Raw genomic sequence first — 17,536 nt, 5'->3', positions numbered from 1 at the left:
ATCAAAAGGATTTTAAGATCATGAGAAACATTTGATTCAAGTTCTCTATCACGTCTGGGGGGACACATGATTACATGTAATTTTCCACTGCAAGGACGATCTCCCTGTAGCACCGTCTTAGGCGTCTTACATTACAGACATTGCAGTTTATTGCTCTGGACACATCTGCAGTCCTCATGCCTGCCTGCAGCAGCCCTATGGCATGTTCACACAGGTGAGCAGGAACCCTAGACATCTTTCTTCTGGTGTTTTTCAGAGTCAGTAGAAAGGTCTCTTTGGTGTTCAAAGTTATTGTAACTGTGACCTTAGTCACTTTCTACCTGTAAACTGTCCGTGTCTTAAGGACGGTTCCACATGTGCAATAATTGTTTATGGTTCATTGAACAAGCAAGAAAAACATCGTTTGAACCCTTTCCAATAAAGAGCTGTAGAAGTTAATTGGATTTTATAATATTCTCTTTAAAATACAGTCTCCTGAAAAAGGGGCGTTTCTTTTTTGCTGAGTTTACACATATATAATATAATATATATCTCATTTATACATCTGAGCAGTTAAGGCCCAAGGGCCCAACAGTGGTAGCTTGGCAGTGCTGGGGCTTGAACTCCTGACCTTCTGATCAGTAACCCAGAGCCTTTAACCACTGAGCCAACACTTCCAATTATTTATGACTATTTGGTATTCTCGACTTTAACAATCTAGATTGAATCTTGACTCAATTTTCTTTTTGCAATTTTTAGTCCTCAGTGTTTTGTGTGATTTGACCTTACCTTGCACGACTGCACCTATGTTTTGTTTTGTTTTTCGCCTGAGGTTCATCAGTCCAGTTTTGATGAGCCTGTGCCCACTGTAGCCTCAAATTCCTGTTCTTGGCTGAAAGGAGTGGAACCTGATGTGGTCTTCTGCTCTTGATGCCCATCCATCTCAAGTTTTGGCATGTTCTGTGTTCTTAAATGCTCTTCTGCTCACCACAGATTTAAATAGAGGTATACACATTGTTGTAAACAATGAGAGGAGATGTGATTTACCGTAGTCTTCCTGTCAGTTCAAACCAGTCTGATTGTGATATTGTGTAGTGAGGTGGTCACCAACCCTCTTCCTTGAGATATACCTTCCAGCAGGTTTCATCTCCAAGCAAATTCTAACGCACCTGTTTTAGTTGATCAAGAACTTCTTAAGGCAAGAATTAGATGGCCACGATTATGCTTGGGCCTAAAGTCTTCAGGAAGGTAAATCTCCAGGAACAGGAGTTGGTGAACACCGGTGTAGGGTCTAGTAAATGGTACAAAGGATGTCCTTTCTAGTGTCCTCAGAATGTTCGAAGAACAACTTCCCACTATTACAGACCAACTAGGACTAAATGTGTATATTGTTGAACATCCAGCATATCTAGAACCCACTATTTGAACATTTATCTAATTCATTCAGCACCAAAATCAGATGTTTGCTAATGTTATGATGACTTCCCCAGTTACTTTCTATTGTTATATGAACCACAACAAACCATTTGTGTCATGTATCCGACATGTATCTTGACTACACTTCCCATTAATAATTGCGCAGCTTGGGAGCATGTCATGTGAACACTTAGACCTGTTTCACAGCTTTTGGTTAATTAGCACTAGTACGTACGTCACATTTTGCACCACTCACTTTGTCTTGCTTCTGTCGTCTTTTGCTTTCGTTATGTTGTCTTATTTATGTCTGTCTATATGCCTCGTATTCATATATCATGTTTCTGGTATTTCTAGTGTTTGTTATTTGTTACTTTATATTAAAAGTTTATCTGCATGTGCATCTGCCTCCACCCATGACATGACTATGTGCTTACAATAAGGGAAAAAAAAAAATTCAAACATTTCCTCACTCATGGAATACCAAGAAAGGATGTTAACATTCTGTTCTATAGAACAGAAAATAATTTCAACACCTTCCACCTCCAAGCATTTATAAAAGTCACAGCCTCATTTCTTGCTAGAATCTTTATTAGCCTTTAAAACCCTGGTCTCTGACAACATATTATAGAAAGTCTTAAAACCACGGCTATAATTCCCAAACGCTGATGGCTTTCATTCACTCGCTGAGAGAAAAAGTGAAGTCTTCATCTCAGTAAATGTTGAACTAACCATGACCTGACACTGAAGATTTGAACTTGAAAAAGTTGTCATTGTGGATTGGTTCAAGGCTATTTTATAGAGTGTGATTGCTGCCTAAAGCTCTGTAGAAGGCTGTATATTAAAAAAAAAAAAAAAAAAAATCAGTCAGGCATTTGCAGTATGAATGTGGACAGACAAGCAGAAAAGCTGTCATATATTTGCCTTTCAAAGTTACTTGTGCACTAGTAGACAGTGATGTACCTCTGGCATCAACAGGAGAACGTTCAAAGGCACATTTGACAAAATTGGCTTAAATTTTCTCATGAAAGAACAAGGCACTCCAGCCTTTAAGGATGAAGCCTGAATTGGCACTGAAACCACATAATGGTCCAATTTTAAATGAGAAGAACTCGCCTGAGAGAACACTAGCTCAGGAAAAAAAAAAAAATGACACAAGAAATGTGTCAGTGTTTACGCTTTCAGAATGTACTGCAAGCGCTGAGCTCTTGCCAGTCTTTTGTTGTGTTGAGTTTTGATGCACTTAACATGCTGTGTGCCTGCAGAGGACATACGTGAAAGCACTCGAGTGTGTACTGGAGGAAAACACCGAGCATCATCTCCCCTGTTCACTTGGATCTTAGTGAAAAATGAAACTCAAAAACCTTACATTAAGCTATATTATTCCAAGATACTGTTGGATTATTGAGATGTTCATCAATTTTCTCTAGCAGTTGCTGTGATAATACCGCAGCTGTGAATAACAGGCTTGGTGTAATACGTTATCGTTTTGTGACAAAGTTGAGTGGAGGAGCTGTTGCACATACTCGTGGGGGACTGCACCTCAGATATCCTCCTCAACCAACATCAGTACCTGACCTTACCGATGCTCTTGTAGTTGAATGAACACACATCCTCACAGCCACCATCCAAAATCTAGTGGGAAGCCTTCGCAGAAGAGTGGAGCGCATTATCACAGCGAAGGGGGAATACATTTGGAAAGGGAAGTTTAATAAGCACATATGGATCTGATGGTCAGGAGTCTACATACTTACATATAGTGGAACTACAGACTTAAGCACTCAGGCATGCCTGATCTTGCACAATCTCAGGTCAAACCAGGAACAGTGCGACTCTGTCAGTGTGGTGTAACCACAATACTGTATGCCATGTGGAAATCTAGGTTTTGTGCTGTAAACTCAAAAAATATATATTGTATTCCTTTTAAAGGAAGTGTTTTTCTTTGAAATCGGTGGTTTAGATGGCCTAACAACCCAATCACTGAAGCTTCTACTCAAGTGAACTCTTATAAGCCCAGCAGCATAAACTATACACAGGTGATTTTACAACCCTGATTCTTAAAAAGTTGGGATAGTATGGAAAATGCTACTAAAAACCAAGAGGAGTCATTTGTAAATGTACAGTTGCAATCAAAATGATTCAACCCCCATTACGAATCAGGGTTATTGTCAAGATTTACAGACTTTCAGCTGTTTGAAATGAAGAAATCAAACAGTTAAACACAATGAATACTTCAGGCAATGACAATGAAATTAAAAGGGAAAAGAATTTATCGCTAACGCTAAAATAATGCTTTACACATCCACTAGTCACGAAACGGATACTCCGATTCAATCACCAGTTCATATGAAGACTCTTGACAATGTTGAGTAGCAAATCTGAGAAATGGGTGAACGTAAGATGAAAAAGAGATTTATTGTGAATATCTGAAACATGCATGCTCGGCTAAATGCTAGTGCACCCTGCCAGTCGATGTCTCCCTCCCTCCACAGTCCGTAAATGTAAATGTAAAATCCTCCATTGATCCAAACACGTTGAAATGTCTTATCTGTGGGATAGATTTTCTCTACTATGTCAATTTTGAAATGGTCCACAATCTTGAGGAGGAATCAGCCGTTGCTGTTTGCAGCTATATTTAAATTTTGTTTTCACCATGATATTGATAAATAGAACGGTAGTTTGATGTGTTTCTTTATATATAACAATTTGCAAAACTGCTACACAAATTAACTTTAATTGTCCTGCAATTACAGCACTTCACTGGCTCTCACTTAAAACATGTGAGCCAGACAAATGTCTAGACAAAGACTTGCTGGTGGTTTGTTGTGACTGAAAAATACAATGGGTTTTAATCAATTCAAGGTCAGAGCAAATATCTTTTTCTGTGGAGTACATGAGAAAGTGGCTATAATAAACACAAAGTATGCTTGTTTATTTATTTATTTATGTATTTATTTATTTATTTATTTATTTATTTATATAGTTGACCCACCAATGATTACGCCAAGCATCCAGTGACACAAAAGGAGTTTTATCAAAGGGGAAAATGACAACAGGAAAAGAGGAAGCTGGTTTGCTTTTTAAGGATTCTTATTCTTATTGCTTCCTATGTTTTTTCTAAAACCAGAACCCAAAGATGAACACATTAACAACATGGCATTTTCATTAAATCTGCGCATTGAAGACAATTTTATGTAGAGCAGCACAATAAACAAAGACACAACTTCACCTACGATCTAAGGAGTACAGTTTATTTTGGCATGATTTGTCCTGATTCATTATGATTTATTGGCCCTGGATGCTCTGTAAACAGCGATACACTGAGGGCATTAGTATTCATTCAGATGGTGCCATGTATCCCAAATGCATTGTGCATTCCACACCTCGCTCTGCATCATGAGCTTTCATTACAGCCCGGCCACTACATCTACAATGACACTTACGACAGCACCTGCTCGGTGATCTTGGCCCGTTTCCTTGACAACCATGAATTTTATGGCACTAGCACTTGGATAGAGGAGTTAGACTTATCTAGGAGGGTAATTGATGCCAGGAAGTCAATCAACCCCTTTCATACCCCTCCAACTGATGACTTTTGTCGGTCCGGCATGAAAAAGCTTTTTCTCTCTCCTGGGAGATAACTTGCTCCTTAAAAGACCAAATTCTGGGGCCTGTGTGACTCGAGAAATGGACCATTCCATTCAACCTCATCACATTTGTACCCAAGAAGGGTTGACTGAGTTTCAGGCAATGGTGCCAGCGCAGGGAGAGGAAAGCAATCTGGATCCCAATGAAGTGTGTCCCTGAGCTTTTGCTGTAAATGGGGTCTCATAAAAAAAAAATAAAAAAAATAAAAAAAAGCTTTAGTTGCCGGTAAAACCTCATGACTGATCAAGGCTGAAAGCCTTGGCAGAATGGAACAACAAATTGGGACCCAGTCGACTTGTGTTAGCCTTGGCAGTAGGCTACTTTATTGCGACATTTCGCTACGGGTCTGGAAGTGGGGAGAGAGGAAGCCATGCCAATCTCTGGCATTTAAAAAGGTGGCACGGAGAGAAGAGTGGGCAGGAATTAGCCAAGTGGTGGCTGAAAAATGTCACACCATGGACAGTGATGGCAGCGTTTCATATCTTCTGTTCACTAAATTCAATGAATTTCCCATCAATTTATGTGATCTATATTTTATAGTAATATATTTTTAACCACACAACATATTTTGTTTATATTGTGTAAGGAATAAAACCGGATGAAGCATGTTCTAATATGAAATTAGTCAAAAATGTAGTGGTGTGTTGGAGTAGAGTTACTGTTACAACCCCAAAGTTGGTTATATTCCTAGAACCACACATACCCAAGTGTTTTATCCATTTTACAGTGGTGCTCTCTCTCTCTCTCTCTCTCTCTCTCTCTCTCTCTCTCTCTACATATATATCCCAATAAAACAAATTTCTTAGCCATTTATTTGTTGAGGAAATGGTCCAATATTACATATCTATGAGTGGCAAAATGTGTGGCAAAAATATGTGGCAAAATGTATGTGCACCTCAAGGATTAGTAGATAATTTGAAGGTGAAATTAGAGTCAGGAGACTTCCCTGTTTTATTTAAAGAACAGGGATCTATCAAAGTCTGATCTTCACAACACATGTTTGTGTTGAAAACGATACAAAAACATCTCTAAAGAGTTTGGACTCCACCAATCCACAGTCAGACAGATTGTGTACACATGGAAGAAATTCAAGTCCAGTGTTACCCACCCCAGACGTGGTCAGCCAACAAAGATCACTCCAAGAGCAAGATGTGTAATAGTCCGCGAGGTCACAAAGGAACCCGGGTAACTTTTAAGCAACTACAGGCCTCTCTCACATTGGCTAATGTTAATGTTCATGAGTCCATCATCAGGAGAACACTGAACAACAATGGTGTGCATGGCAGGGTTGCAAGTAGAAAGCCACTGCTTTTTGAAAAATGTATTCTGCATAGATGAGACCAAAATTGAACTTTTTTGGTTTAAATGAGACGCGTTATGTTTGGAGAAAGGAAAACACTGCATTCCAGCATAAGAATCTTATCCTCTCTGTGAAACATGGCGGTGGTAGTGGCACGGTTTGGAACTGTTTTGCTGCATCTGGGCCAGGACGACTCGCCATCATTGATGGAACAATGAATTCTGAATTATACCAGCGGATTCTACAGGAAAATGTCAGGACATCTGTCCATGAACTGAATCTGAAGAGAAAGTGGATCACGCAGCAAGACAACAACCATAAGCACACAAGTCATTCTACCAAAGAATGGTTAAGATGAATAAAGTTAATGTTTTGGACTGGCCATGTACTTCTTGGTATTAGGAATAACTGGTTATGCCTTTGTTCCTGCATAGTTACCTATGAGTTGTTGAACAGTATAGTAAAGTGTTACCCATAAATGATAAATCTCCTTAAAGAAAACTTCACCATATCAGCAATTACACAATTTATGTGGAACATCTCAATAATATATTAAATCAAGTGCAAATATATGAATAATTTCTTGTCTGCTAAAAAAATAAATAAATAACCCCTATTAAAAACAACAGATCGGAACAGCGATGCTGCCTAGCTGAATTTGGCCCTTCGAAATAAAACGCCTGGCTCATCCGAGCTGTAATAAACATCAAATCTGTTGTGATTAGTATTTTGACATGACGTACCCACACATCTGTGATCCAGAAATATGAAAAGACGAGCAAGGGGCCGAGGTCAATGCATGAAGATCTGCTGATGCTTTTCCTGACCAACATCTCAGTTTCATCTGTTTCAACTCTGCTTGACGCAGTCATACTTAATTACACACTTATTATCATCGGCTAAACGAGCAACACTTCTTCCATGTAAAGACATCATGGGGGAGCTGGAATGAAAAGCGAGAGACAGCGAAAATAAGATGGGAAAAAAAAAAGAAAGAACGGGAAGATATATTTGCAAATGCACCACAGGCTACAACACTAATCCCATCAAATGAGGGGAACAGGATAGCTTCCAATCCCTTGTCAAACATTACCAATTACCCGGCTGATAAGCATTCCACAGCTCACCATGACAGTAACTATGCCTCTGCACTGATACTGGTGAGGACACTCGGGGATATATGCTTCAGCAAGAGACATCTTTTGGGTTCAAATTAGTAACTCTGCTCCTCAGACTCCTTTAATTAACTCTGTGACAATATCTGGTGGCAAATATGAACTAAAGCACATTAAATGTGGAACTGATATAAAAGCACGTCACGTGAAGGTACATACTGTACATGTGTGGCGGCCATTTTAAAACATTGCCCACTGTCGTCTTCATAGTGTTGTTTCTGTCTAACTGTGAATGTGTGTGTGTGTGTGTGATCAAAGCTCTAATTACAGTGTGTAGGAAACTCTCATCGCAGGAATGATATTTCTGGAGCATCTACCTGTGAAATGCTTATAATTATATTCTTTGTTAGCTTGAAATCACAGGGAAAGAAACTTTTACATCTTGAACTGTGAGTTTGAAAGCTTTGGTATGTTGTGTTTTTGTAACAGATTGTTTTTCAGAGGCTACAATATGCAAACTGTTTTTTTATCTCAGAATTTTTAACTGTCACACACGGTTCTAGGTCACTGAGCTTGTTCTCTTCTGTTTACGGGCTGGTACACTCTCTCTCCGAGCAGAAACCAACAAAAAACAAACAAAAACAAAACAATCAGAGCATTCCTGGGTCTTCTACAAACCACTTTCTGCGATCAGATAAAAACAGGGCTGTGTGTGTGTGTGTGTGTGTGCAGGGTCATCTGTTCTGTCATTGAGAGTTGATGTCCTCACCATGGATGTGTGTATCCAGGACAGAAAAGAAGCAGTAACACTCAAGGCCTTCATCCAGTCAGAGCTCCAGTCGTTCATCACAGACGCATGGCAGGAAACGTATGCCTTTCTACAGAACATGCGGAGAGGAAGAGGAGAGACTGAGCAGAGAAGGAAAGATGTACAGAAACCTGTAAAACCTGGGACTTCAGACGAAGGTCAGAAGAAATTTTGATTAATATCAGTCAACTGATTTCCTGTCTTCTGTGTGTGTGGCTCCATCCAAATCGATGTGAGTGTTTATCTCAATAATTTATAGTTTCTATTGGAATTATAGACTATATGTGTAATTGTGCTTTTGATTTCTTAGTGGACTTCCTTCCTGCTTTACCTTTTCTTCTTTTCCTTCCTCCCTCCATCCCTCCCTTCCTTCCACACGTACTTACTGTACTTAATTCCTTCATCCATTTCTTTCGTCCTTCTTTCTTCCACGTGGTCTTACAGTCCCCTCTGAAACTATTGGACCGGCAAGGCCAATTATTTATTTATTTTATTTATTTATTTTTACTGTAGACTGAAGACATTTGGGTTTGAGATCAAAAGATGAATATGAGAAGAGACTTTAGAATTTTAGCTGTTATTTCCTGGTACTTATATGTAGATGTGTTTAAATGACATAGAACAGAGCACATTTTGTATCAGACCACCCGCTCTATAGGCGAGCAAAAATATTGGAACATGCGCCCGACACGTGTTTCTTGTTACCCAGGTGTGTCCTGTTAGATTGATTGTTTAAACAATAAATATCTCTGAACATCTACTCCTGGTTTTAGGCTTCAGTTTCACCTGTGAAGACTGCATTTGTTGTTAAAACGGGAGAAAAGCAAGCCATTTTGGAGCTGAGAAAAGAGGGGAAATCTATCAGAGGCATTGCACAAGCATTGGGCATAGCCAGTACAACAATTTGGAATGTCCGGAAAGAGAAAGGAACAATTGGTGTACTGAGCAACAGACACAGAACGGGTCAGCCAAGGTAAACGACAGCTGATGACAGAGCTGTGAAGAAAAACCCCAAAACAACAGTCAGTGACATCAACAATACAGAGATGAGCCAGAACAAAAGTTCTGGTACCAAGGATTATCTGTCTGATCCAAAAGCTATCTAGATCCAGAATCTAGATGAAAATACCATGAAATAAAAGTTGGCATCCTAAACAATCATCTCATATCCATCTTTTGATCTCAAACCCAAATGTCTTTGGTGTATAGCACAGAAACACGAATTTACTTTGATGTTCCAATAGTTTTGGAAGGAAGTTTCTTTCATGTGCTCTTATTTCTTAAGAGGTTTTCTCCCTTCCTCCTCCTTCGTTCCTTTCTTTATTTATTTCCATCTTTCTTTCTTTCATCTTACTTTCCATCTTTCCTTCTTTCTTTCCTTCTTTCTTTCTTTCCTTTCATCTTTCTTTCCTTCTTTCTTTCCTTCCATCTTTCTTTCTTTCTTTCTTTCTTTCTTTCTTTCTTTCTTTCTTTCTTTCTTTCCATGTGCTCTTATTTCTCAGTGGATCTCCATGCTTCCTTCCTTCTTCCCTTCCTGTTGTTTTTGCAGTGGATCCGGAAACAAGATATTTGACATAGTCACACCACCTACTGATATGTAGGTGGACCATAGAACCTAGATTAATTTAATTATAACATGAATGCAGTTCCATCCTTAGTTACTACCTGGTCAGGGTGGTAGTAAAGTATTCTACTAGTTTGTTTATGTTCTGGGAAACAAAAACAATTAAATTAGTTAGAAAATAGAAGGAAAAAAACAACAACAACAACAACAACAACAACAAAAAAAACACCAGCCTTCTGGTTTAGGCCACACCCACTGTACGTTTAAATTTGAATACAAATATTGAGATTGGTAAACTGACACAATGGCACTACAATGCATTACGCAACTAATCTGTTTATATTCTACATGAGTGCACAGCTGTAATTCTGTCCTAATATACTGTAAACATGGTGAAGTGTTACAGTACATTTTGTTTTATAACACCAGGACATGGTGTTTTGTCTGAAAAATGGACAAACATAAAATGCGACATCTAAAGCACCACAGGATCACCTTGTAGAGTGAACTTTATGAAAGTAACGCTGTGAGAAATATGATACTTTTTTTTTTTTTTTAATTTTTTTAATAAAGTGGGCGTTATGGAAGAGTGTTACCTCAATGCAACTTTAAAATAATTACTGTAATAACAGTTTTCTGAATTATGGCCCAGTTTTTTCCACGTGGACTAAACACTGTGCATTGTCAGTGGTTGTGTAAGTTCGGCGTTAATCAAAACTGTAGATGCTCAGTCAAATCGCGAGACAGGCGGCACAGTGATGTACCTCGCATGTGTTAATTACCTTTAATAACACGGTCTGTTCATTATTCATGCTCATCTGGCAAATTTCCTCTTTAATTGCTGCCATTATGGACATCAGCAGCTGCCCACACAAAACAGTGCTGCCATCATTATGCAAAGTTATTGCCTAATTAATAATGCCAGATCGCTGGAAGAATCTTTTTAAATGATCTAGATGAGTAAATGTCTTAGTAGTGATGAAACGGTAATTATCGTGTGTGTGTTGTAACCTCATCTCTCCCTCTCTGTGTCCAGGGTTAATAGCGTTTAAATGCATTATGCTCATCCTGGCCATTAAGATCATCTCATGTTCTATGGCTCTATTTTTTATTTTTTTTTTAATGGACCACCCACAATAGCAGTGTAGAGGCTCACCTTTCCCGTCTGAGCCGAGCAAGTGTCATTCTGCCTGCTCTCGCTGTTCTCCTCGGTGTAGGAGGTTAATGTTGGCTTGATTCGTATCTATAGTGGATGTATGCAAATCCATTTCTATCTGAGTGAAATCCACCCTGAAGGACGTGCATATGAATCATTATAATTAACGTGTGATGATGTCCAAGATGTATTGTATCTTTCATCGATATATTTGTCTATTTCCACTTTGGTTAACAGTTTTCCAACGGTTTCGGTTTGTTTTCTAGCAGATCGAAAGTACTAACTTCAGTAATAATGTAACTAAAGCATCAACCAACAAATTAGCACCAGAATCCCTGATAACGCATCACAAATATTCCAAAATGGCTGATAACACACGACAGAAATTCCACAATCAGTGATACATCACAAATATTCCTTCAGTTCATTGTTGTTATTTTGTCTTCTGGGAAACATGGAAATATCTTATTTAGCTTCTGAAGGGCGGAACTAAATGAAAAAAAAAAAAAAAGATCTTTAAACAAAGTAACAATTTACACTGATCGTCCTGTTCAAAAGTTTACACCCCCCTCGCTCTTCATGTATCGTGTTGCCTTCTTGAGCATCGGTGAACGTTTGCACCTTTTGTAATAGTCTTGTACGAGTCCCTCAGTCGACCTCGGTGTGAAAAGATGGATCTCGTCATCGTATAGCCGCTGTCGGTTAGGGGTTAAGTATGCAGAAGATGCTGGAAAAGCAAAGAATGTGCAGAACCTGGAGGATTTTTCTGAAGAACAGTGGGCAGTTTAACTGCTCGGGAAAAACAAGGGACTCATGAACGACTCTCACAAAACATAAACACATCATGTCATTAATCGTCCAGGTAACGACACACAGGATTAATAATCAAGCGTGTGTAAACTTTTAAACGGGTTCGTTTGTGTAAATTCATTTATCGTGTCTTATGGGCTATGTGTAAACATCTGTTATGTGAAATAGCGTGTTCAGGGCAGGACTAAATAAAAACAATATGCTTTTTTTTTTTTTTTTTGATCTCTCTTACTTTATTTTAAATTATTAACATTGTTCAGATTCTGCAAGGTGTGTGCAAACGTATGACCTCAAATGTATATAAAAATATATTTGTGTTCTTTCAGGATGGACTTTTCCTTTAAGACATCAAAGAGCGAGTGAGCGTTTTGATCTGATCCACAGGAGACAGGTAGGGAAAGGTATCACCATGATTACCTCCCCATACACACTCTCTCACACATACTCTCTCTCTCTCTCTAACACACACACACACTCTGTCAGTCCAGCAGAGTGATAGTAAATGTCATGCTGGGTTTTTTTTTTTTTCATCCCACCATTTGCTGAGGGACTTTTTTGGTGCTAAACACATGTCCTGGCCTTGTGAAATTTCAGCACTCTGATGCTCTCCTGTTCATTTATTCCTTATCTCAGAAGTCACAGGGCATTTTTTTTATTCACCCTACTGACCTGACAGGTGGCCAAAAAGTTCCATTTCAGCTTGACATTCTAAAGGTTTGGCTTGAAGATAAGAAAGGGAAATGTGATTTTGTCAAAGTGCAGGTGCTGATAACAAATTGGAAAACTCGAGTCTTTCATTTCTGGTAGAAAGCCCTGTCACGTCTTCATTCTCTCACTGCTATCAAAATTGGATTTTTTATTTTTTTTTGGTCTAAATTAAAGGTAAATCCCAGGTGAAGTGATTTCCTTATCGCTTTACTTATCCCGTAAAGTGGCAGCTAGGAATTGATCTGTAAATGAGCTATGATATCGCTCATCCTCCTCCGTGTTGATCGACCTTGGGATGAGGTGTCCAGACCTGGAATTGAGTCTGTGTCTCTCCGGCTTTGCTTCTCTACTATATGCTAGGACATCCCGTATATTGGCAACATGACTTCATCATCCTTCTTCTAATTTGATCTTTCCTTCATGTTTAATTTGAGATTTGAACTTTCTTTGCGCTATTCAATTTTTAAAAAAAAAAATTTTTTCCCCCTCTCACAAATCAATTTTGCACAGATATAGGCAAGGCTTCTTCATAAATCTCAGTATAAATTTAATTAAAAAGCAGAAATGAATTAGATGTTTGCTTTGATCTAAGTGTGTGTAGGCTGGGATTAATGTCCCGAGAGCACCTTCATTCTTCATCACTGTCCCATGTGCTCTCATTCATTCTCATTTAAATGAATTAAAAAAAAGAATTTACAGAAAGACACACTTATACACAGCAGCGGTTCATGACCATGGATCATATGAAGCGGGACGACATTAATAACGACATACTATCAAACAAAATGAAGCCAAGAGGCTATCACACGACTTATGCTATGGGATACTACCTAGTGAATTTAGAAATTAGAGTAACCCTGTAATATACAGTTAAGAGTCAACAGCATACAGTTATCCAGTGTACAGCCTAGCAGTTGATTTTTAGCACATACGGTACCTTTGTGTTTGATGAAACCGGTGGTTTCATCTAAATTGCTAGCAACTACATTTCAAAATCCACACAGAAGACCTGAACCTAACCCAAAGAATGTATCGATTGAAAGAAAGGAAGACATGTTTTTCTTCTTTTTACACAGGCCAACAAGGTCAATATGGTGTGCACGCATTTATAATGTACAGACATTATCCACTTCATAATCCCCCTTTCCCTCTCTTAAACGCTGCAATATATCATACGTTAGAAATGGTTCTGTGAATCATAGAATGACACGATGTCTGCGCTTATACATTGCCTTTATTTGTGGAAAATTTCTTAGATTTAATTTGGATTATTTGCTAAAAAAAAAAACAAGATTTTGGCAGCCACGGTTTATATGACCCAATTTGGCATAAAAATGATCATGTCATTAACCATCTTGTGTACGAGACATCATGATCCCTGCCTTGATGCAGGTAAATTTTTGAACCTAGGTGCAATAATTATGCGTCCCATTATTTATGTATTTATGTAATCATTGTCTAAGTATTTATGTATTATTTATGTAATTATGGTGCAAAAATTGTAAAGTTGGTTGCATTTTTAATTTTTATATGTGTGTTTTTTTCTAAGCCTAATGAACAGGTATGTGCAAAAATGTTTATATATTTACATGTACCTTGTAACGTTCTCTAGATATTAGATTTTGTTCCAACGACCTAGGACCAGGTTAGTGCGTTCACCTCACACCTCCTGGGTCGGGGGTTCGATTCCCACCGTGGCCCTGTGTGTGTGGAGTTTGCATGTTCTCCTCCGGGTACTCCGGTTTCCTCCCCCAGTCCAAAGACATGCATGGTAGGCTGATTTGCGTGCCCAAAGTGTCTGTAGTGTATGAATGGGTGTGTGATTGTGCCCTGCGATGGATTGGCACCCTGTCCAGGGTGTACCCCGCCTTGTGCCCCATGCTCCCTGGGATAGACTCCAGGTTCCCTGTGACCCTAAAAAGGATAAGCGGTATAGAAGATGGATGGATGGATGGACCTAGGACCATCCTGAGCCAAGATATTGATGTTTTTGTAAACAGCTGTATAATGAAAATTTGTTGTGTGCCATGAAGATGACAGTCATAGTAAAACCAAGTAAAATAAAATAAAAATTAATTAATTAATTAAAAAATTCACTCAAAAAAAACAAAACAAAACAATAGGTCAGTGGTCAACCGCCTGTCCCATTTAGCTCCATAGAGTAAGGGTCAGTCCATCTCAAGTGGTCCAATGGTTGGTATGCTGCACAACAATTATGGAACATCTAAGAAGACGAGCAAATGAATGGAACATTGGCTGATATTTCTCAGCTTGCACCGTTTTTAGAAAACCGTCTTCACTCAAAAGAGATAATTACTATTTCAGTGTTTTCAGTGTACGTACTTAATAATGTTGTGAATGAGGACTTTATGAAGATGAATATTTGTCGAACAGCTCGTATGGTGGGGCTCTGCAACACCTGCCGCTACGATCAAGATTCATAATCATATATTTATCTGATAATAATCTCATAAGATATTTTCACAGATATTCAGGATACTTTAACCAGCTAGCATTTTTTTTTTTTTTTTTTTTTTTTTTCCAGTGCTTGTGGTTTCTGGTTCCAAGTGCTCTGAGATGAACAGCACTGAGCTGCTAAGACTCTGAGTAAGTCATAAGATTTTCATTGAGCTTCAGTTGAGACAGCCCTGTCTTGTACAGCATTGCTGTGGATGAGCTTGAAAGCCAGACTAGACAAAACGGAGGGACGTACCGTGAGTTCTTCTCTGTCTGGAGCGTCATGTTGTTGTAAATATTACAATTATGATGATAAATATACCTTAAAATCGAGTAATTATTATAACCATGGTTGGAGTTGCATCTGTGTTAACATGGGATTTTATAAACATCTTTAAATTTTAAAGGGTCATTATTTATGGAAATGTAATTAGCCTGACTTGGATGTCCTCTATGTGTACAAAATACAAAAGGTCGTCCTATTCAAAGAAAAAAAAAAAAAACAATACCAAGTTTAGTGAATTAAGTTTAAAAGTTATGAGAGTAATTACGCTGGGAAAGTTATGCGTAATCAGAGCCGGGTTACACACTGCTTAATCGATCTTCTAGCTTCAGATTATGAAAATCACATGAATGTAGTTCACACCTCTGAGTTTGTCCAATGTCTGAGACTTTGTATTTCAACAGCGTCCAGACGATCGCCTTTAAACTCAAGCAAACCATTCATCTATTAGGAATTTGAATGCATGGTTGTCGTCGAGTATGACATTGTTCTTGCTCGTATCCTGTGTCATCCTTCTGGATGGACTTCTGGAACAGAGATTGTGTGTGTGTTATAGCCCAGTGGTGATGTTGTAATGCTAATACAAACGCTGTTATGCAAGCCAAACCTAAGTCTGACTGTGTGTGCACTGCATGACCCTGAACTAATACACTGAGCAAAAAAAAAAAAAAAAAAAAAAAAAAAAAAAAGTGTCCCAATGTTAAAATTGCCCCTATTTTTTTGTGGTACGCATTTCAATTGCTTTTTTTCTGCATGAAAGGTCACTGTGTTACTGCTGAAGGTAAACTTAATTTAGCTTTCCGTTAGCAAGATGCACGTCCAATATCAAAAGCCTCCCGAGTCTAATCAATTATCAACACCGAAATGGCAGAGAATGCAGAACACTGATAAGCTTTTGTTGACTTTGGCTAATGAAGAAACACAAGGCAGGGACAACAATTTGATTTAGTACCTTGAGGAAAAGTGTCCCCCCCTCCATGGATAAGAAAGAAATGCAGAAAATCCAATTCTTCCTATAACGGAAATATAAATTCTTTCAGATAAGTGGGATTTGCTTGGCTGTGGGTGCTACAGCAGAACATGGTGGAGCACATGAAAGATTCTGCAATGAGTGTGTCGAGGCCATTTACTTAAGTCGTGTTTGAAGACATATTGACACAGCCCTCTTTACATGAGATTAATTATACATGGGGAGGTGAGGTGATATAAATATTACCAGACCATTATGTCTAGAAACACAATTATTTACATACTGTTAAATAAGCTGAACAAACTAGAATTAAGCTCAGGTAAATACAGCATCATATTCTGTGAGAAGAGATTTCACACTTTCTCTTAAGTGCTATATAGTTAAGAGATGTTGCTGGAGGATGTCTGTAGTAATTCTGATCAGTTCACAGGATAAGTGATCTCTGTATAAACCAAAGCCATGAGATGGTCTTCACAATATATACATGGTACAACACACACAAACTCGTTCCCTCAATTTAATTGAGTAATGGGGTCTCCCAAAACTTGTATATTTATGTTCACTTAACTTGTTGCTCATGTAGACTGTACTTAAATTAAGTTCACTTAACTTGGTGTTCTTATAATGTACTTAAATAAAGTTCACTTAACTTGACGTTCATATAATGTACGTTATTGATGAATGAATGAGTCTTTAATCACATTACACATTAATCACATACATATAACAGCTCAGTGAAATTATTTTCTTCACATACCCCAGCATATCAGGAAGCTGGGGTCAGAGTACAAGGTCAGCCATGATACAGGGTTAAGGGCCTTGCTCAAGGGTCCAACAGTGGCAGCTTGGCAGTTCTGGGGCTTGAACCCCCAGCCTTCCGATCAGTGACCCAAAGCCTTAACCACCAAGCCACCAAACCATTATAGTTTACTACATGGGAATTAAAGTCAGGCTGTAGTGGTGAGAGAGCTGCATATTAGCCATTTAATTTGGTGTTCATTTCAAGTGTACTTAAGGATGTCCCAAAAATCTCCATACATTGGGGAAATTAACACTTTTTTTTTTTCAAAAAGTAACTTTATTCACAAAACGTCCTCTACATAATTACCATTTCTGTGTAAACACACAGAGTTTCTCCTACTCATGATGAACTCTTGAATTTCACTATACCAGTACCAGCAACAGATGAGGAGAAGAGGACCGGCTTTTGCAATTATCTACCAATCAGTGCATTAGTTCACTTGTTGAAAGAAAGACCAGCATGAGCTACTTCAATAAATCATAATTTTTTTTAAGTTCATAACACTTAAAATCTTACATTTATG

This window comes from Ictalurus punctatus, chromosome 1 (genome assembly GCF_001660625.3).
Source record: "Ictalurus punctatus breed USDA103 chromosome 1, Coco_2.0, whole genome shotgun sequence".
In the NCBI taxonomy this organism is placed as follows: Eukaryota; Metazoa; Chordata; class Actinopteri; order Siluriformes; family Ictaluridae; genus Ictalurus; species Ictalurus punctatus.
This window is presented reverse-complemented; position numbering follows the sequence as displayed.